Source organism: Harpia harpyja, chromosome 7, assembly GCF_026419915.1.
Source record: "Harpia harpyja isolate bHarHar1 chromosome 7, bHarHar1 primary haplotype, whole genome shotgun sequence".
Taxonomy (NCBI): domain Eukaryota; kingdom Metazoa; phylum Chordata; class Aves; order Accipitriformes; family Accipitridae; genus Harpia; species Harpia harpyja.
Genome location: NC_068946.1, coordinates 47,782,305 through 47,804,877, shown reverse-complemented (window position 1 = coordinate 47,804,877; position 22,573 = coordinate 47,782,305).

The window sequence follows — 22,573 nt, the reverse complement described above, 5'->3', positions numbered from 1 at the left end:
TTTCTATTTAAAGGTAATTATTTAGGGCGGCCAGCAGGGCCACTGATCAAAACATCAGAGATGATGTAGTTTTCAAAGTCATCATTGAATGATTAATTTATTTAAAAATCAGGCAAAATAAATATGTAAAACAGTGAGGCTGTATTTGACAGCTCCTACATTCCTTTTAATATTTAATGTTTCTGTGGGTAGATTAGCAAGAAAATCTAACTGAATTAGTGACATCGTAATTTGAAACGTATGTCTAAGTTGCAGTGGATGGTTACTGTAAAGTAATTGAGGGGGTCAGATTCAAATATTGTCAATATACCCCCCTACACACTCCTTCAGGCAAAATAGAATACAGAAACACTAGGGAAAAAAACTGATATCCATGTAATTCTGAAACATCAGAATAAATTATAGATACAATTCTCATTTCGCTACTCTTTCAGCAAAAAAATGGTTGAGCCTTTTTGATTTAATTACTTTTAAAATTTTTTTGTGGAGCTTTTACACTAAGAAGAGAGCATTTCATGTCTAAGCAACTACAGGGAGGAATTAATACTTGAAACATCTCAGCAAATTAGCACTACATTTATTATGGTGAGGCATTAGGGGTAATCAAGAACTAGTCAGACATGAAACAAGGGATGCTTTCCATTTAGAGCACCACGAACAAGGCATAACAGAGAAGTTTGAACACCAATCCAACCTGCTTTTTAATCATTACGTTATGGACCACTTCGGATTCTTTTATTAAAGACTTTCTCAGCTTAAACCACTTAACTGGTGAACAACCTCTCTATACAGTCTCTGCCCTGCTATTGCCATCTTTGCTCTACAAAGCAGCCAGGACAGCTGCTGTAATATAATGGTGTCTTGTCAAGGTAATCAGGGCATTACCATGGCGGGTGATAATAACTGAATTGGAGACATGTCAAAAGAGTAAACAAAGCATGTGATCTGACTGCCTTTTTAGAGAACAGAGGCGGGGGGCGAGAAATGATCATTGTGTGTCAAAATACTTTGTGCCTTTTAAAGACAGTCCTGGGTAGATGAAAGATAAAGGATGTTCCCACACTTAGGCAATTGCTAAAATACACGAGGCAAGATAAAGATGAGGGAGAGACAGAATCAAAGTGAGTCTTTAAAGTGCTTTTCCATCTCTCTAATTAAAGAGAGTGCCAAGTGTTCAGCAGGAAAGGGTGCATCTGATCTGTGATCACCTCTGCATCTCTCAGTGGCACACACAAGTGAAGCTTTCGGCTTCAGAAGCTGCGCTGTAAGGCAACCCAAATATCATGCATCACATCAGAAAGGGAAGACGAAAGTCAGAGGGTAAGCTCAGCTGGCTGCATGTGTGTGCTTCAGCTGAGCCATTATCCAAATGTCAGGTGCCGACTGGTTTAGTCAGAACAGGTGAAGCCTTAAAAGATGATCCAGAAAAAAGAAAAAAAATTCAGAAGCACTATTAGAAAATAATAGGTCACCTTTCTCATTTTCTGCATGTTGCCTTACAGGGCTTGATCCAAAGCCCACCAAAGTCAAAGAAATATTCCACTGACTTCTGAAGCCAAACTCAGAGGCTGATCAAATGCCTGGTGAAGTCATCTTTTATTTCTAAACCCTCCATTTCTGAACAGGCTTACAAATGTTGCCTTTGGGTGAGTTGTTCTGTATCACTGCTTTTTAAAGAATGGCAATAGATGGGACAGAAAGGCAATAACCCTCCTGGTAAAATCATACAGCAAATTGACTAATATCAATTAAATTTGGGTATTTAACCTGGGTATTTAATTGTAGGCATTTAAATATGAATCTAGACATTTAAACAGGGGTCCAGATTGACACCAGTCTAAGCTATCACAATGCAGGCAACTGAGACCAGATATTGCTGTCTGATGCCTGAGTTGCTGAGCAACAAGTGCCTGAAGTGATGTGCAAGTGCTTACCAGCTGCAAACAGGGCTCCTGGCCAACTGAAAATGTTAGCTGACAGCTAGTTGCTGCACTAATTTTCATTGTTAGGCTGGAAAAAGTTAAATCTATTTGCTCTAATTCTCATCAAGAGAAGAATAAATAAGGATTTTTTAGGGTTTCTTAGGTCCCAAATGAAACCCACTATACCTTTGGCTGTAATGCTGTGAATGGTCCTCCAAAAATTGTTTCTCAGACTTCAATGATGCAGTGCAGGCTTTAGCTCCAATGTAACTGTAAATGACAGTGGACTTTTGTTCCTGAGCATTTTATACTATGACACAGCATCACCAGGAAATGAAAATGAAACCAAAATAGTACCACCCTAATTGTAGTACTTGCCAAGAGTCCAGGTATGCATTTGCTTCTCTCTTCAAACACTTGCTCCTGAAAAGGTTGAGCGATCCTAGCTAACACATCACAGGTAACAAACTCTCTGACTGAAGTTATTAGGGTTGTTGACAGAGTTCAAGGGCTAGCTGAGGAAAGACATCCTATAGTATTTTGATATTGGCTTTGCCTCTGGCTTGCAAAGAAATTTTCTCCAAGTTAGTTTTTAGGTTATGCTGACCAAAGGTAACACCAAAGACTCTCCAACTCTTACCACAATCCAACAGACCATTTATGAGGAGCTATAAAAGTTTTATTTTGGACAGCTTAGCAGCTTTTGATTCCATCCCGCCACCGCTGCACCAGAACTTTGTGGAGTATTTACACTTGCACAGAATCTGAGGATTGTCTCCTCAGCCTGTTTGCATCCTTATCTCCCAGTCTGTGCTGGTATCTTGATTGAAACAGAGCTTTTGGTCACTGCAGATTGTCCTACTCATAGTAACTTATGAATATTGGCTATACCATGTATGTATGTGACCAAATGAAAGAGGAGCCTGGGAGATGAGATGAAGCTATGCCTTAAGAATACAGCTGGGGAAATAGTTATTATGAAATACTCAGCAGGAAATTCAAAGGCAAGCCTAAACAAGTTTTGGGCAGCAGCTAAGACAAGCTTCTTTTTTACTTTGCAATGTTCCTACTATCAAGTTATATCATGCTGTTGTTTTAAAGGTTGCCCTGGGTCATGATATTGACATGTAGTCATAAACTCCTAAGAGAAATCCAGTAAGACATGCTGAAATAGAAATGAGACATTAAAATGTTAACATTGCCTAAGATTAAGAAAAGAACTGTAAGAGTTTTAAGCACATCATATTTTGTACTCAAAGGCTTGCACCCAAAGTACTTCGAGAAAAAATTGTAAGAGAAGCTATGATCAGAACCGTGATATCCCTCATTTTAATTCTGCTAGGAAGCAATGAAAATATAGAGGATGACAACTCTGGCACTTTGGGATGTGATTATAAAGCTCACTGGTTTTGGTGGACTTTTGGATGAGGTCCAGGCAAAACTAGTGAGCAATCAAACTTTATCAAGGACATCATGAGACACAGTTAAAAACCACAAGAATGATTGTAGTCCCAGTGAGTCACTAGCAGTAGCATTTTCACAAATTTCAGTTGAAGCTGAAAGGGGATCATGGCTATGTTTAAATCAATGGACCTAGAAACACTTCCAAGACATTTAATACAGGTCTGTGCCCTTGAACATCCTGACTCCCTTACAGAGAGATATTTTTGCATGCATCAGCCATCATGCTCTGATTTCCACTGAAAAGAAACCCAGCCCACAGATCAGTATCTTCTAGCCAAGTCCTTGATCTGGAACAACCCACTAGGGAAGGTACATAACCAAGTCAGCCAGAGGCAATGTATCTGTCAACCCAAATTTCCCTTTCCAAGTAGGACTGAGCATAATCATTTAAACAGATCAATATTGAACTATTGTGTATTACTGTGATTTCCTCATTGCACTTGATTTTGTTTTACTTAAAGTGACCTCATGAGAAAATATTTTACAAAACTGCATGGAAAGCTTCTGCAGGAATGGGAAACGTGACACAGTTCATGCACATGAAGGCAATGTTTTGAAAACCTCACTGTCACAGAAAATTTTAATTTCCCAGGGGAACCAGGACTTCCTACCTCTGTACTCAGTTTATTAACACTGAATAAATATAGGTACTGGAGACACAGCTGAAACACAATGAATTTAAAAGGTAAATGCATGTTCCCTGAAAAGTGCTCATCCATGTTTCAACCCAAGGACCCTTGCACTGCCAGCAAAACGATCAGCAAGCTGGGCACCTCCACTGCATGACACAGACCTGCTTGGAGCTCTGCCAGCAGAAAAACGTTGGAGAAGTTCCCAGTTGCATGACTGGACTGAATTCCCACAAGATGGGAACTTAAGTTACGAAATAAGCATATCTGCATGTACACTGCTTCTGAGACTGATATAAAAATGGGAGGAGAGAGGATTGAAACGGTGAGGAAGTTGGAAGGTGAACAGTAATGTTATGTGTAAGTAAATGCCTTACATCCTTTCACTATCCTTTACCACAGTTTTATGGTTAGTAAAACTTCTTCTACAAAGTGTTAATAAAAAAAAGATCTCAGTCAAATGAGGTTAAAGATTTTCAGAGCTGCACCAAGAGGCTTATGGTCTTCTTCAATGACTTTGCAGTAACTGCCGGTGTCCTGGCACAGTAAGGGGTCAATTCATGCCCTGCTCATCTCTCTCTTCATCAGGTACTGACCATTTTTGTAACACTGTTCATCTGCTGTTCAGCCTACCTGCAAGCCTGCAGCCCCAATACTGTGACAAAGAAGAGCATACTTATAGGGCCAGGAATGAGGTAAACACATCTTAGTGAAGTATAGACTATGTACACCCCTTTCATGTTTCTAAAGAAATGACAATAGGAAACATTTTGTCCAGATAAGGGAGGTGAATTTCCATGTTAGGTTTGATTCTTATTCCCCTTGAAGCTTCCTACATTGCACTGCCAACATGCAGGACTTAAAACATACCTAAACTACACCTACATTCACTTTAAGACTCATCAGACCAACTGCTGCCGGCAGAACTAAAGTCGTGACCCCTACCTCTCCAGGGCAACTGTGCCACCTAAACGTGCTCCCCTTGCATAGGTGCCCAGTGAAACCAGCAAAACCCTGCTCTTGCCACTGTGGCTGGTTCCTCTCACGGGCTCTGGTTTTGCAGTTGCTGGGAAAGCCCTGCCTCATCAATAAAGCTGTGTCAATGCTCAGGGCGCCTTGCTGTAAGACTTGATATTCCCATGTGAACAAATTCCATGGTCAGGGCAGGGACTGCGATATACTGTAGATTAGCTATAAGTACATTAGATAGTGTCTTCGACTGCCCCACAGATATATATCTCTACAATATCAATATAAAGATTAAAGTATCAATATAAACATTATCTCTTAATAACCTCGGTGTGAGAACCAGACATACGCTCTTACCCTACATAGCAAGTGACCTTAATAATGTCAGTACCTACAGCACAGTTGTCCTGTTTTTGTCTGAAGCTGCATGACTACCTGCATTTGCTATTTTTTGCTTTTATTTATTCTATAAGGTATTTCTTTCCACAATGTATTCTTTTCACCTTAACTGTCCAGAGCACTGTCAGGTAAAAGGGAGATGTTTCATTGAGTAGGTAAGAAGGAAGGAAAAGAAATGGATTTTACATTAACATTGAAACATGAAAACGAGCTTTTTATTTTTAAGTTTTATGAAAAGATGCCGTAAGTCAAACAGCTTTCCTCAAAATGTTCCACATGTTTGGTATCTTTACTGTGTTTGAGAAAGTAAAGATACCTCCTCAAAATGGAATTGAGCAGCATGTATCCACTCATAAGAGCACCGCTCTGCTCCCTGTACCTTGTTTGCCAAGCTCATTCTCAGAAAGCAAGCCTGAATTAACTGGTTAAGCACATATTGAAGGGCAAGCTTAGAAGAATACTTAAAAAAAGCATGCATCCCAGCCAGTGGGGAATGTGTTTCCAAGTGCTGGAGCCAGCAAAGCTGCTGAAATATGAGATAACATTCAACAGAGGATCCCTACATCAGGTTCTCATTCCGAATGTGACTTTCATTCTTGCTTGTTTTTCATAAAAGAGATGGGCACATAGTCAGTGGCATGACAGTGTGTCATAGTTTAACCCCAGACAGCAACTAAGCAGCACACAGCTGCTCACTCACTCCCCCCGGGTGGGATGGGGAAGAGAATAGGAAGCGTAAAAGTGAGAAAACTCATGGGTTGAGATAAAGACAGTTTAATAGGGAAAGCAAAAGCCGCACGTGCAAGCAAAGCAAACCAAGGAATTCATTCACCACTTCCCATGGGCAGGCATGTGTTCAGCCATCTCCAGGAAAGCAGGGCTCCATCACGCCTAACGGTGACTTGGGAAGACAAAATGCCATCACTCTGACCGTCCCCTCTTTGTTTTTCTTGCCCCAGTTTTATGTGCTGAGCATGAGGTCGTACGGTCTGGAACATCCCTTGGGTCAGTTGGGGTCAGCTGTCCCGGCTGTGTCCCCTCCCAGCTTCTTGTGGCCCCCCAGCCTCCTCGCTGGTGGGGTGGGGTGAGGTGAGAAGCAAAAAAGCCCTTGGCTCTGGGTAAGCACTGCTCAGCAGTAACAAAAACATCCCTGAATTATCAACACTGTTTCCAGCACAAATCCAAAACACAGCCCCATGGTAGCTACTATGAAGAAAATTAACTCTACCCCAGCCAAACCCAGCACACAGTGTCACAAAGAGAAAGTAGGTCTCGGCTCAAATGCTAGACTGGATGTTGAAAGCCGAGGAAAATCTAAAATTATCCAAAGAGGGCTACAGGTGGTGGAAGGAACTGTGGAATATGAAGCAGAAGGACTGTTTTTAAATTCAGTCTTGTGCATGAAGAATGAAAAAATAAAATCCCAAAGCAGCAGCTTCTGCATTAGATTCTCTGTCAAAAGCAAGCAAACAGACTTGAAATTCTTGACTATGGCATAAATATGTGCAGGATCTGCACTCCGAAGTGTAACATCACCTGCTTGAAGAGATTGCTGTAGATACAGGCAAATCATATCACTGATGTATTGGGTCCAACGCTCTGCCAGGAGGACAATTAAAGGTAATTTGGGAGAAAAAAAAATCTAAGGTTTATCTGAGATGGTTACCTACCTGCTAGGTAGGAGTCCTGGATGTATGTTTTCTTCTGCTTCTGCCCTTACAGTTACCTTTGAACCTCTTGACCAAAGATGCACTGGGCACCCTGGTAGCACCCTAGAGTCATGAGATCTTCTTAGATCCTTCCCTTTGGAAGGAAAGAGTAACAGGCTTACATTTCCCTATGTGTTCAGGGACGTATGTGGGACTAGCCCACTGTATCTGAATTCGTTTGCAGCCAGAGTTACTGGTGAAACATCAAAAATCCAGCTCTATCACATTACTGGCAAAGCAAAAATGAGGTTGTATTTATGCCTATTTTCTTTTAGATTCTAAGAACATATGTATGGTATGGCACTGTATTATCTGACATACTAACCATTATGCAAAATTTACTCATTTTAGTCCTATGTTTTCCCAGCCTTACTCCACGCTCCTTTCTTTGCACACTATAACATATTCAGGATAGTTACTATCTCTTTTTTATATGTTAGTAAAGCAGTTTGCACAAGAAAACCTTGTTTATTATTTGGCTCTGCAGTTCTAGAATAATACAAAACAAAAAAAAATAAGAAAAACTAATAATAATAGTAATGAAAATAACAATAGAATATTGCCAGTAGAAAAGAAGACATGGAAGAAAAACAAAGCATCCATCCTTGACTACACCAATACAAAATTAATGTGCAAATACATTCATAAATTAAAGCATTGAGTTCTGGTTGCTGTTATTTCTGGAGCTGTATTATTCATTGTTTGCTGTGTTGTACTGAATTATGTTGCAGTCTTGTGTGAATTCCCTGACAGCTATGTAAAAATGTTCATTTAACTTGCAAGTTTCATGAGTTTTAGCACAAGTAATTATTTGTACCAGAACTGCTGCATTTGTTATACAGCATAGATATTTTCTTCTTTTAAAAATTTTGATAAGATCCAAAACCACACTTTCTACTCTTGAGCTAACCATCGTTTTTATAAACTTAAATTGCAGCCTGTGCTACATGTAGAAGGTTCGTAGTTCATGCGGATAGAAGTGGAAATTGTAAAGCCATCAAGCACAGTGCCCTTTACCAATGTGATGTTATTTCAGAAACACCCGTGCCAAACACCTGACCTACTGTGAAAATGCACAGCATTCAGCAGCCTTTAAAATTTTTCATTTGTTACCCATGGCGAGGAAGGGAGGAGGTGAAGTGGCTGCATGCTAGACTGTAGGAGAAAAAAAAAAAACAAAAAAAAACCCCAAACAACACACTGAGACAATGGATTTTAACTCCTTGAAAGACCTTTTGATAATCTGCCAGAAAGGCACCCTGGGGCTTCTTCACCTGTTGATCAATGTACCCTGTTTCCACATTGATATTTAATCACTTCCTAATGGGACTGGAAGGAAGTTCTAAATATAACCCTGGTGAAGCATGCTGTGAAGAACTAGGACCCGCAGTTTCCATTTCTTTCACACTGAAAACTAAGATGAACGTTAAGGTTTGCTCATTTAACAAAATCGGAGCCACCCCACCCCATACAGGGAGAGAGAGCATAGGAGTGGAAAGCCAAAAGATGGGTCGTTAATATGAAGCACACTACAATGCTATGGAGCACATGAAGTTAAACCAGTAAACTATGAAGTGTTACTAGCAGAAATGACTTGGCTTTAAACTACACTGGATTATGCTATCAATTTGGAGGAAATAGTTGCTTTAGAAAAAGAGACCAAAGAATCTCAGTTAACTGCTGGCACAGTGGGCTATAAAGTGACCTGCAGAGTCCCAGCAAGAGCATACTGGAATAAATGAACAGTGAATCATTTTCATGAATGAAAAATAAAAAGCCCCCTCAGTGAAGAGAAAAGAAGAAAAATTGAGGAAAAACTGAAGAGGATCATCAGGTAACTCTCATCTCTAAGATTTAGGACAGAAAAGGAAACATGTTGAAGAAAAATAAGACCAAACATACATTTCAGATTCTCAAGAAATGCTTGAGTTCCTCATGAAAATGTCTTTACATAAATATTCAAGCTGTAAACATCCACAAGTACTCATGCAAATATGCTTGTTCAGTATTCTAGCTCCATGCTAGAAAAAAATTGTACAACTCGTGCTCCTGTCCAGGAGAAGTTACAGCTCCCTAATCAGGGACCAGAAGTGATCCCACCTGACTAATGCAATCAGTCCTGGAGAGTGACTAGGAGTTTACAAATAGAGGGGATTCAGAAGAGCCCATTAGAAGCAACCCAACATGCCAAAGTCAGAAATAGAAGTAAAACATGCCAAGTTTTGACAAAAAAAGTGGGTACCCACCACTAGCTATATTACTAAGGATGGTTTTGATGCTTCCAACAGGAATACTTCTGCAAGTGTTTATCAACATAAGTATTCCCAGCACTTTCTTCTTCTACCAATTAGTAGGCAGCCATGTATGATCTCTGACTGCAAAAGAGCTTAATGTTGAAGCCTTGACCCACAGAAGTCACTCAAGCTGCTTATCCTGCCGAAATGCTCGTTACCCTGTGCTGAGCAAAAGATTTCATGTGGATCACTGAAGAGGAAGAAACAAGATCAAAAGGATGAGGCCAATTAAGAGATGCTATGGCTGATGTAGTAGAGAATAAGAAAATGTTTTCTTTGTAAGTTTTAAGTCTGACAAGATGCAACTAAGGAAGCTAGAAGGAACAACGCTACAGAATATGACCAAAAGCTGGCTGATTTAAGAAGTGTTCATTATAAGGCTGACAAAGAAAGGGCAAATTTCACAGGTGGTATGGAAGATAGGGAAGAAAAATTTAGTCAGGCCATTAATGGAGAAGGAGTTAGAAAATGACAGGGGAACGAATTATAATCTGTTGTAAACAACTGTTTTATTGCACTTTCCCAGTTGTCATCAGCAGACATTCTGTCCTAAGCTGGAAAAACTGCATTGGGTGGAGTGGCTGATAATGACAGAGGAGAGAAGAATCATGGGAGAAATAATTGTTGAAGAATACAGTTTTATTTAACACTGTAAACTGAATTTAAGCAGGGAACACAGATCTCCAGGATGACAAAAGTACAACCCCCAAATGTAACAAAAAAATTGGAACACGGAGAAATGCCTTCATAGCGTGCAGCTTTTCCTCCAGAAATTTTTAAAGATGATTTGCTACTTTTTATAAATGTCAAGAAAACTTAGTTTTGTCTGCGAGATCTTTGAATTTATTGCCAAAACTGTCATAGAAATGGCACTAACATTTTGATCCAAAGGTCACCAAAGTCAGTGGGAAGAGCACCAATTTTTTCATGGGGCTTTAGATGAAACAAAAATATGCTCTGTACGTATTTTATTATAGAATAAATAAAATTCAACAGAGAATGATAACAGAAAAGAGAAGGGAAAATAACGGTCACCCCTGAAATTAGTCATTGTGTACTTCCTCTCTACCGTTACAACTGCTATTTTCAGAAGAGAAAGGCAAACTCCCTTTCAGCACAGCCTATCTGAGTACAGCAAAGATTACGCTCTCTCCACAGTCTCCACAGTTATTAAATAGTCCTGCTTTGAGCTACCTACTTCTGTGCTTCTCTTGGGATGGCCTAGAGCATATAATTGGATCCACTTCGTATGGAGAAAAGAGCCTGTTAATCAGCAGTTGCAACAGCAGATGCTTGTTCACTTGCAAAAATACAGACAGAAAGTTTCCATCAGTCATTTAAAACTATAAACATAACAGACTGGGCTAGCTTGCAGCAGCTTTGCTGTGCATGTGGTCATACATTTTTTCCCTTTCTAAAACCAGTACTCAGGCTTTCAAAAAATAATTCATTGCCCTTAAATAAAGGTGCAACAGTTAGTGAGAATCACAGAAGCCATCCCTGCCAGTTGGCAGTGCTTCCTTAGCAATATGTCACTGAAGTAATTGTATCTCGGTACAGATTAGCACAATGTATCATCCAAATGAGAGCCCTTGATGATGTATTGATGAAGATGGGACTGTCCAAAAAGAAGAGATGGATTCAAAATGCAGCCAGCTTTTTTTTTTACTATGCAAAGGGGAAAAGGACTTCCAAAGAGAGAAGATATTAAACAGGGCATACCGCTTTTGACAGCGATAAGGTCATCTGAGTAAACGAGGGCAAAATTGTGATCCTACTGGAAGACTGCTGCCTTCTGCAAAAGGGAAACTGTTTCTTTCCTTGCACCACATGTGGATACATGCAATCCCCGTGTAACTGAGTACTCTCACTTGGCCAAGTTGCACTAAGCTAATAATAAACTTCAGGGCAAAATCTCTCGTAAAGATTACTCACTTGCCTAAGGACTTCCAAATAAGCACCACAGTTCTGCTAATTATCAACTTTTTTCTATTTTTTCTCTCCCCTACCCCCCACCCCAGCTTCTCTGCCTTTGTTAACCCCCAGGGCTTCTTTACACCCCGGGTAAGTACAATTTAGGATGAAACTTGTTTATACGATGGATAGTACATTACTTAAAATAGGTAATCTACCAAAAGCATCTCTTCCCTCAGCATTACGCATACCACAGCACTGCAGAGTCTAGGACCAACACCCAAGAGTTCAGACATGCCTCATCTGTGGAGCAGGGTCGCGACTTATGCATTTTCCAACAGCTAGTTATCACAGGCTGAAAGGTAGACGCCTCCATACCTACAGATCCCTGAAGCTAGGAAGCTGGTAGGATTAAAATAACAGCTAACATGGCCCAACTCAAACAACAAGAGAGGTACTTGCTGTATTCCGGGAAAAAAAACTGAAAGCGTGCAAACAATCTTACAACATAAAGGGGTGGGTTTATTTTTAGAAACTATTTTTTTCCTAATTCCATATGTTGAGGACTCCATCTCATCATGCTGCATAAGAGGTTCAGATTTCACAGCAAGAACGTTTCCCTTTGCACACTAGAATGACACCAGCTGCTTTGCCTTTTGGCCTTTAGGCACATGGGGAAAAACAAATGGGATTTGGGCAACAGAGAGTGGTATTTTGTTGAAATAGCTTGTTCCTCTGGCATTAAGCAAAGCCAGTGCAAAATAGGCAACATAAGCAGGCACCAAGGGATAGCATAACATCAAAGCAAGTGCAGCTTTAGTGTCTAAGCTGCAAAATTCAACTAACGTAGCAAAATGGGTGCATTAGCCTTACAATTTCATACAGCATTCAAATGATTTTTAAGTCATTTGGAAAAGTAGGTGTTTTAACAAAGTACTGTAGATTAAGAAGGGGGTTTTTTTCTGGGTGGAGTTAGGTGGAAGGAGTAATTTTCAGAGGAAAAAGAAGTGCACCCAGCAAAAAGATCAAATTTTAACCTTCCATCTCATTCTTCTACACAACCTCCTTATAAAGACACAGCAGATTTCAGAAAAGCAGGAGTTAAGCAGAACTTTTAGGGCTGATTTCACCCTTTATTTCATATAACTACATGGTAAAGTCTCAAGCTTCAAAATAAATCTAAACAAATGAAGAGACAGGAGGTCTATGAATCACTAACAGGAGCTAAATCAAACTCTTCCTCTCAGCTTCCCCTTCTTGTTAGTTTAGTATTGTGTTAAAACCCCTGTGAATAACAGAAGGTAAAAAAAGAACATGTTTGTGTCATGATACGGAGGAACATCTGGAACTACGCTGACAAACGGGGGGCTGCTGCTGTCCTCGGCTGTCAGGAACCTGCAGCAACAAGCAATCTTCCTGCATTTGGAGCAAACCCAAGCGCTGCATGAGCTCCCCGGGGACAGTGCACTCGCACACTCCTGCATGCTGGCAGGTGTGCGGCAATCTGCCTCTGCATGTGCAAATATACACATGGGCAAACTTCTTCCCAGGCATGCACGCGCTCTCATATACACGAGTGTCTTACAGCAACCTGGAGTTCGTATTTATAGCGATGAATATTAAAGTAGCTTTTTTCAAAAACTAGTTTTTACCAACGCCAGCAATCTTTGCTTTGATGAAGGCTATTGTTTTAAACTTCAGTGTTGCCTCTAAGCAGCAGTGAGATACAGGAGCACAGATCAGTAGACAGAGAGAAGCTCACTCACTAACACATTAACTAACTGCTATGGGTGGTGATGGACATACTGGCTGAGGAGTCCCTATGGAGCTAGGAGCTGCTTTGCAGATTGGGATTTCTTAGAAATCCGTGTCCTGCCACCCAGACAGAAGTGTCCAAGCAGGGTCCTTACCTAGCTGTCTCAGAAAACCAAAAGGCAGGTGTGTACGTGAGACCTGCAGCCTGCAATCTCAGCAGCTCTCTGTATGCTGGCAGGGCCAGAGGGGCACGGTGAGCCCAGGAGGGCACTCCTCCGGAGGGGTGTCCAGGGCGGACAACAGATGGCTCTGGCAACATGCTTCCCTACTACACAGCAGGGCTCAAACACCGTATGAGCGCATGGTTGGGGGGCACGCCACACACACATAGGTTACTTCATGTGGGGATGGGACAAGACTGCCAGAAAGAGCACAGAGTGGAACCCATATCATTTTCCCACACAGGTCTCTCTGGGATAATCCAAGCCAGCCACGCTCTGCAGATTAGGCAATAGAAGCAGTGATCCCTCTGACTAGTATTTGCCACTTCTCAACAACCATTAGATGAAGGAATGAAATCAGCGAATGCAGAAGGCGCTTTTCTGCTGAATAATCTGCAAAGCATCTTTGGAGAGTCATTGAGAATTTTGCTGTAAGAGAGAACCGGGAAAAAACAAAGTTGAATACCAGTCCTTTCCCTCAATAAGCCTGTTTTTCTTAACGACTCTGCTACTCAATCTATTTCTGTCCACCCACCAAAAAAAATCAAGAGACACAAAAGCATAATAAATTGATTGACTATTCCCCCAATACCCTAATTTATGTCTTTATTTTGCTCCAGTAAGGAAATAATGAGACTAAGAATCATAACCTCATTTATAAAAACTTGTTTGCCAAGAGGCAGGTGTTCCATTTCTTTCAGCAAGCTGGAGTTAACAAAACAACACTAGAGAGATTAAATGCAGACAGGTTTTTTATGATACATTGCTTCCTATTTATTGCAGAATTGTATTGGGTTTGCATGGCAGGGTTTTGGTAGCTGGGAGGTTACAGGGGTGGCTTCTGTGAGAAGCTGCTAGAAGCTTCCCCCATGTCCAACAGAGCCAATGCCAGCCGGCTCCAAGTTGGACCCGCCGCTGGCCAAGGCTGACCCCATCAGCAACTGTGGTAGTGCCTCTGGGAGAACACATTTAAGAAGGGTGAAAGAAACCCACGCAACAGAAACTGCGGCTGGAGAGAGGAGTGAGAACATGTGAGAGAAAAAACCCTGCAGACCCCCAGGTCAGTGCAGAAGGAGGGGAGGAGGTGCTCCAGGCGCCGGAGCAGAGATTCCCCTGCAGCCCATGGGGAAGACCATGGTGAGGCAGGCTGTCCCCCTGCAGCCCAGGGAGGTCCACGGTGGAGCAGATCTCCACCTGCAGCCTGGGGAGGGCCCCACGCTGGAGTAGGTGGGTGCCCGAAGGAGGCTGTGACCCCGTGGGAAGCCCACGCTGGAGCAGGTTCCTGGCAGGACCTGTGGCTCCATGGAGAGAGGAGCCCAGGCTGGAGCAGGTTTTCTGGCAGGACTTGTGACCCCGTGGGGGACCCACACTGGAGCAGTCTGTGCCTGAAGGACTGCAGCCCATGGGAGGGACCCACATTGGAGAAGTTCGTGGAGGACTGTCTCCCGTGGGAGGGACCCCACGCTGGAGCAGGGTAAGAGTGAGGAGTCCTGCCCCTGAGGAGGAAGGAGCAGCAGAGACAACGTGTGATGAAGTGACTGCAACCCCCATTCCCCGTCCCCCTGCGCCACTGGTGGGGAGGAGGTAGGGAATTTGGAAGTGCAGCTGTGTCCAGGAATAAGGGAGGGGTGGGGGGGAAGGTGTTTTAAGATTTGCTTTTTATTTTCTCATTATCCTACTCTGATTTGATTGGTAGTAAATTAAGTTAATTTTCCCCAAGTTGAGTCTGGTTTGGCCATGATGGTAATTGGTTGAGTGATCTCTCCCTGTCCTTATCTCAACCCAGAGGCCTTTTGTTATATTTTCCCTCCCCTGTCAAGCTGAGGAGGGGGAGTGATAGAGCAGCTTTGGTGGGCACCAATCCACCACAAGAATATATAACTGCATTCAAAAGAGAAACAAGAAGCCAGCTACATGAAGCCTCACACAATTTTAATTTAACTGGCAAAACATGAAAAGCTTGTTGATACAACAAGTCCCACAAAGTCCAGGTTTGCTTTGTGTCAGCAGTACATGGGTCCCAGAATGAGGGAGAGATTCCAAAACTAAGGAGCGGCTGCAAAAAGGGAAAGGAAGGGTAGAGGGGTAATAATGTTTGGCTAGCCTTATTATTTATCTTCTTATAAGATAACTTTAGTGCATATTTTGACCACTTAAACATCCGGTGGAAAATTAGTTATGCTACAGATCCTTCCTCACATCATAAGCTGTAATTTTAAATAAATAATAACAATAAATATTTAATAATACATATTAAAAATAGACAACGATGTTCCTAGGTATTCACATCACTTCTATTTATATACTGAACTGATTAATAGGCTGTAACTTCTATAAGGTAAGGTAGAAAAGGTGAGGTAAAGAAAAATACAACCTTTTCCACATAGCTTTACCTCTGTATGTTGAATTACTTGAACTGATCATTAGAGGAACAGAAATGTGATCTCTGTAATTTTGACGTGAAAATGGTAGATGCTTGGCAATAAAAGATATTTTAATAAGATACAAACAACAAATCCATAACAAGCAGTAAATGTATCAGTGAAGTTCTTTAGTTACTTAAAGCAATGTCATATGGTTGATGTTTATATGCAACAATTTTTTTTTTCAGCAATAAGCAGTTTGAACAATTAAACGTGCCATTTTAGAAGCAGCTGCTGAATTAGGAATGCCCTTCCTAGTTAAGCAGAACAGTCCTAAACAACCTGAATATTTTTGAGAACCATAATATAAACCCTACTATGCTGAACCTTCCCTGACTGTGAAGTTTTGATTGGGATCCAGATTCCAGTGCTCTTTCTCATAATGAACATTTACTTCAGGAAAAAACTCATTAAAACATAAAGCAAGTAAGTTCTCAGCTAAAATACTTAAAACAATTGTACCTTCTGCAACTGAGTAGTTGCTTTTGAAGCCAAAGGTCTTTAAAAAAGAAAAAGATTTAAAAGAAAAAGTTGTTTGTTTACCTTTCCTTAATGTTCATCCTCAAAGGCTGTTTCCTTGAGAAGTAAAAAGAATATAGCTATAAAGAGCAGCTCATTTTTCTCTTTCACCAGTAACCTGCTTCACAGATAGAGCTACAGGAGAAAATGGTCTCTGGCTCCAGCTTTCAGTACACTCAACCTGAGAACCGCTACCAGTAATACACTAACGGTAGGTCCAAGTCTGACACAGTACGGCTCTCCCCAGAGAAACGGGGACACTAGCCACAACCTAAACCTGTGTGCTCCTCAGCTGGGGATTTTTATCAGGATATGAACACATATCATTGAATCATAGAACAGTTTAGGGTGGATGTGACTTTCAAAGATCTTCTAGTTCAACCCCCCTGCCGTGGGCAGGGACACCTCCCACTAGACCAGGTTGCTCAAAGTGCCATCCAACCTGGCCCTGAACACTGCCAGGCTTCGGGCATCCACAGCTTCTCTGGGCAACCTGTTCCAGCATCTCACCATCTCCATAGTAAAAAACGTCTCACTCTAATCTAAATCTACCCTCTTTGGAGTTTAAAACCGCTGCCCCTTATCCTATCACTACCAGTAAAAAGTCTTTTTCAGTCTTTCTTATAAGCCCTCTATACATATTGAAAGGTCACAATAAAGTCACCCTGGAGCCTTCTCTTTTCCAGACATGATGCATCTTTCAGAAACTATCATTTTATGACATTGCTTTACAGTGAGTGATTAATCCTGAAGCTTTCATCTGAAATGCTTTTGCAGGTTTTGGTGATTATACCAGATTTGCAAGGAAGCAAGAAGTCTGAATAGATAGCACTGACGCGATACGAGGCAAAGTACCCTAGGGCAGGCACAGATCCTGGTAGCAATTCAGCAAGGCTCTAGGAAGGAAAGCAGAAACCATTTGCCAACAAGACTTGTGGTCTAGTTTCTTTGTAAGAGACATCTTTCTTGCAGTAAGAATTACCTTGAAATATAGTTGCATATAATTGTGGTGGTTTTTTAATCAAGCCATGACAATTTTGGAACTCAGCACAAGGGGGTTCTTTCACATGCCACTCAACAGTCAAACCCTAACTTTTCCTTGGAAAGTCAGTGCCCCAAAACCATGCAAAATAAGAATACACTGAATGCAAACATTAAAACATTACCTATGTAAAATACTGATCTGTGAACCGTTTCAGGGATCACAAGTATCCCAGACCTCTCAAACATAAGCACTTCTGTAAAATTCAGACAGGGGAGTTCTACTGTTACCCATCTCCAGATTGGGAGAATAAGATTCAATACCATGACTTGAAATAAATGGCTATTCAATTTCAGTGATAACTGGCAAGTCACATCCTTTAGAGTCGTATCCATGGAGATCTCCCACTATATGTTGCTTTACCATTGCAGGCTCCAATAGCAGTTAATATGGCTAGAATTGGTAGATATTGTTTCATCCCAGTGATCAAGCAGGAGAATATAACCCACATCACTATAAGGTAAGTCTCTGTCTTGTTTTAGTGGCTGGTAAAATATTAGTTCTATTAAAGTTGGCAGGTTAAGGCTGGAGGCTTAAACTCTACAAAGGTACTTGCATGCATATTTTTCAGTTACCTAAAGGACCACAAAGGACCCAGACAACCCCTGAGGCATCCTAATGTCTTTGGATGTGCTGCTTTGTGCCCAATAGACCCAAAGTGACCTTGTTAGAGATGCACAAAATGGTTGCCTCCAGCTTTGTGGATCCACCTCTGGCCATCCGCAAATGCTGGGGTGTTGTAATGCTGAGTGCTCTTGAGTCAAAGTGCTTTTGTGGATGTCAGCCTTTACATCACTGGAGGAGAAGCTCAGGTTTGAATCAACTCCTGTTTAAAATAAACAGGAATTTAATTGCTGGTGTCAACTGGCCTTGCAACAGGGCTTTAGGGGGAAACCTCAGCCTCATTTCCTTGTAGTGACCTACACTGAAACAGTTCTCAGAGGAATATTTCAATTAATTCAGACAGTTATCAGCTGGATCCTTCTCCTCACTTCTTTTTAGTACTAGTTGTTTTATTGCCATTTTTCTTATCTTACTAAACAGAAGTAAAAATTCCTACAAAGTATTTCTTAGATGATGCTAAGCTGGTGAACTTGAATGAAATTACTTTGGATAATAGCAACTTGAGGAATTTTTTTTTTTTTTTTTTTAATACTAATTATATTTGTCCTTAATGAACATGAAACAGAGCACAGGAAAATGTGCAGAGTGTCTTTTTATCTTTTAATAAGTAAAAATTCAGAAAAGCCAAACAAATTTAATTTGTTGGGTAATGCGCTGGTTTCAGCTGGGATAGAGTTAATTTTCTTCCTAGTAGCTGGTATAATGTTGTGGTTTGGATTTAATATGAGAAGAATGTTGATAACACTCTGATGTTTTCAGTTATTGCTAAGCAGTGTTTAGACTAAGGCAAGGATTTTTCAGCTTCTCATGCCCAGCCAGCAAGAAGGCTGGAGGGGCACAAGAAGTTGGGAGGGGACACAGCCAGGGCAGTGACCCAAACTGGTCAAAGGGGTATTCTATACCATATGATGTCATGTCTAGTATAGAAACTGGGGGGAGTTGGCCAGCAGGGGCAGATCGCTGCTTGGGAACTAACTGGTCAGCGGGTGGTGAGCAATTGCATAGTGCATCACTTGTCTTTCTTGGGTTATATTTCACTCTCTTTTTGTTATCTTCCTTTTTATTATCATTATCTATTCTTTCTTTATTTCAATTATTAAACTGTTCTTATCTCAACCCATGAATTTTACTTGTTCTCAATTCTCCTCCCCATCCCACCGGGTGAGTGAGTGAGCGAGCTGCTGTGTGGTGCTTAGTTGCTGGCTGGGGTTAAACCATGACAGGTGAGGAAGTACAAGAGTAAATAAGCAAACCCTGTTACTCATCTCAAGAGAGATTTTATTTTCCTCAACAAAATGCACTGCAGTAGGTACTGTTTCGAGACTAGCTTTTCCATTACATTCCAGTGCTGAGACTATAATCTAGCATTACACAGAGTTGCAGAAAACTGGGCAGACCCCACTCTGGGATTTCAAGTGACATAACCACTTGTGCAGGCTGTCCCGGTACTGCCACTGAGCTCAGAAGGAGCCCTGCACCTAAGCCAAAGAGAAGTCAAGAGAGCACTAACATAAAAGATTGACACCCAGATATGTAGTTTCAAATTAAAAAATTGCTCCTAATAAGTTTTATTGATGGCTCTGGATTTCAGATTCCTGAGTAGTCCCAAGGCCAGAATTGTTCTGATTACAGTTAAAATAGCAGAACAGCTAAGAAGGCAGGTCCAGGCTTGTTTCCTCAGACTCATAATCTTTACCTGAGACACGCCTTGAGAACATTTCACGATTCGCGTCTAATGCGGGTCATGTAACTGCCAGCAATATTTGAATTAAAGAGGTGCAAGTTGTGTTTGGAGGGGCTGAAGAAGGTGCAATTTGAAGGACCTCCTTTACTGCCATGAACTAGAAAAGCTGCTGAAAGATAAAGGGATCTATCCCTTCCCTCTCATTCATTTTGGTGGATCTTGTTTTGTGACAAAATGAAGTTTTAAATGAGAGTTCAAACATAGGCGTGGATACATCCCGCAGAGGGTCATCAGTCATTAGCAGACAGTGACGAGATTCCAGGGACTGCCACAGGAGCTCCAGCTCATCCTGTGGTGAGACAACATCCCCATTAAGGAGCCTATCATTTAATAGCATTCTTAACCCTACCTTGCTCACTGCTTATTAACCTAATTTTTCCCACTGGAGATGTGAGATTTTAACTGATGGTCTGGTAAAATGCTAGATTACAGAGAGAATTTTCTTGCTACATGCTTCTCTTCTCCACTACAAACGTAACGAGCGAGGCTCAACAACAGTCTCAAGACAACCTAAAACCAGTACTTCGGAACCTATAAGAGAGTTGTCCAAGTTCTTAGGCCAGTCCAAGCAGACCATCAGTTATTTCAGGTAGACAGGGTTAGCAATATTCCTGCCAAATGCTTCTGCTTTGGACCAAGACCCCACAGGTACACAACACAGGCTCCAGATCTTCGTGTGCACTCTGGATGTGCAATGACCGCATAAACTAGTGCACATACTGCAAATATCTGTGCATATTTGATTAGATAGGCTCTGTAATAGGTGTCAAAGGGATAGGAAAAACCTTAATACCGTAATTTTTGTGATCAGTGTTTCAAAGAAGTACTATCTATTGTCATCATCATATAATAAGTGTTGCTTTGGAAGTTTTCACTGTCTCTGAAGGAAAGCATTAAAACTAAATTGATTAAAACTCATGTCTAAAAGAAATCCATTTTCATTCACAATTCAAACCAACTGCACATTCAGCAAGTGGCTGAAATTAGGCTCTGCTCCAACTGAAATGGATCTTAGATGGCAGCGAGCTTCCTAGAGGCTTAGGTCAGAGTGCTTGTGAGTATGCACAGCAGCTGAAATGAAAGCATCTAATAAACACTGTTGCCCAAAATGTAAGTTCCTGATAGGTTTTTACAGCAGCTGGAACAAAGACTTTTGGGAGTACCTTCTCAGATTAAGATTCATAATTCCATCTAAATTATGCCTTTCTGGATGTTTCCCTCGCCTCCAAATTTGCTAAGACAAGTTCAACTTTAACTCTTCATTTTCTAGCTTTTGTAAGTGATGTTCATATTCTTATTGTTATTTCTGTGTCACTGTTTTTTCTGGCTTAGTGGTTGCTTTGTTACTTAATGCAAATCAAAACTATTTGAAAACCAGGAAAGATTCATATATCTTGGAAACAAGAACTGCTGGAATACGAAATATTAGGTTCCTGCCAAAGAAAAAGAACCAGTCAACAAATAAGTGTACTCTAGCATACTATGCAAATTTTGCTTCCCTGAACAGACATGCAAGAATAAATTCCTGGCTTTAGCCTTTACAACATCTTCTGAATAGTCATTGTGAAGGTAAGTATTTTACAGAAAGTATGACATCATGTAAAGGTGTTTAGTTCTGTCTACAAACCCAAATAATGGATCGACAAACCATACAGTTACTGATTAAAAGAGGAGACTAGTTGATTGGTTAGCTGATTGGTTTTACTCAGTCCATAAGAAAAACAATGCACCAGAAAAAAAGAAAAAATCTTTTATATTGAAGAGTTGGGTCCCAGCTACCATGGAAAATTTAAAGTGGTAATTTTATAGTAAAGTTAATATTGTTAATTCTGTTTTTAAGACTTGTCTTTGGTTTTAACAGTGTGGTTACACCTGACACAAAGAGATTATTGCCCTTGCACCTTCCAAGGCGTTAGAAGTTAATAATGTGGATGAGCATCACTATGGGTTATGTCATTGTATTCTAAGCTGAATTTAAAAGTGGCTATTATGAGTGGTTTTGTTTTCTTTTATGGCACTTGCATTACACAGGATATTTTACGTAAAAAGAAAAAGAGAGAATAAGGAGTTGCTCAGAAATTGTCTATGTCATGCTGGGCTTTGAAGCAAAATTCTCAAGATGAACTCTAATACTGAGAACGAGTCCAAAGAACTCTCTTCCTTTTGCTCAGTCTCTCCCACACAATGGTTATAGAAATCAAGCCTCTGATACAGCAGTCTGCATGCCAACAGACTGACTTTGAAAAGCTGTGACAGAGAGGAACTGATGTGTGAGATGAGGAAAACAATAGTGAAGAAAATAAGCCACTTGAGATGACTTCTGAATGCTGAGAAATATTTCACAGAGGTGACTCAGTCAGTATTAGATCTGAGAATGATTCCTTAAAAACTGAAAGGGAAATTGCTCCAGTTACTCAAAAAAGCATAAATGCTGTAAAGATGTTATTTGCCTGATCTGTTCCCTGCATGAAACTGCTCTCATCTGCTTCCTTTAACCACACAAAGAAAACTCAGCCTATTTCAACTATTTTTTTTACCTGATGTTAGTTTTAACTGTCAACATAGAAAACAGAGTTGAATTCTCTATATTCCGGTGGCATTTTATCCCAGTAAGAACACATTATATTTTCCCATTATGTCTACTAACAAAAATGTGAGCATTCCATTAAAACAGATAGTTTAGTTAGCGAGTCGTTCAGATAAATTTTCTTTCAATGAGGCACTAGACAAGGCATCAAATCCTCCAGTTCCTGCATGTGCAGTTCATCTCTGGAATTTGGGGGGGTGTTGCCCAAATAATGACTGCAATACTGGGTAGAAAGTGTTGTCATCCGATAGAAGGGAGTCAAGAAGTACCATACCCATTCCTCTTCCAAATCAGGAATAAAAAAAATGGGATTTAATAGGTAAAATGAACCCCTGGAAGCATTTGGAGGGACTGAAAG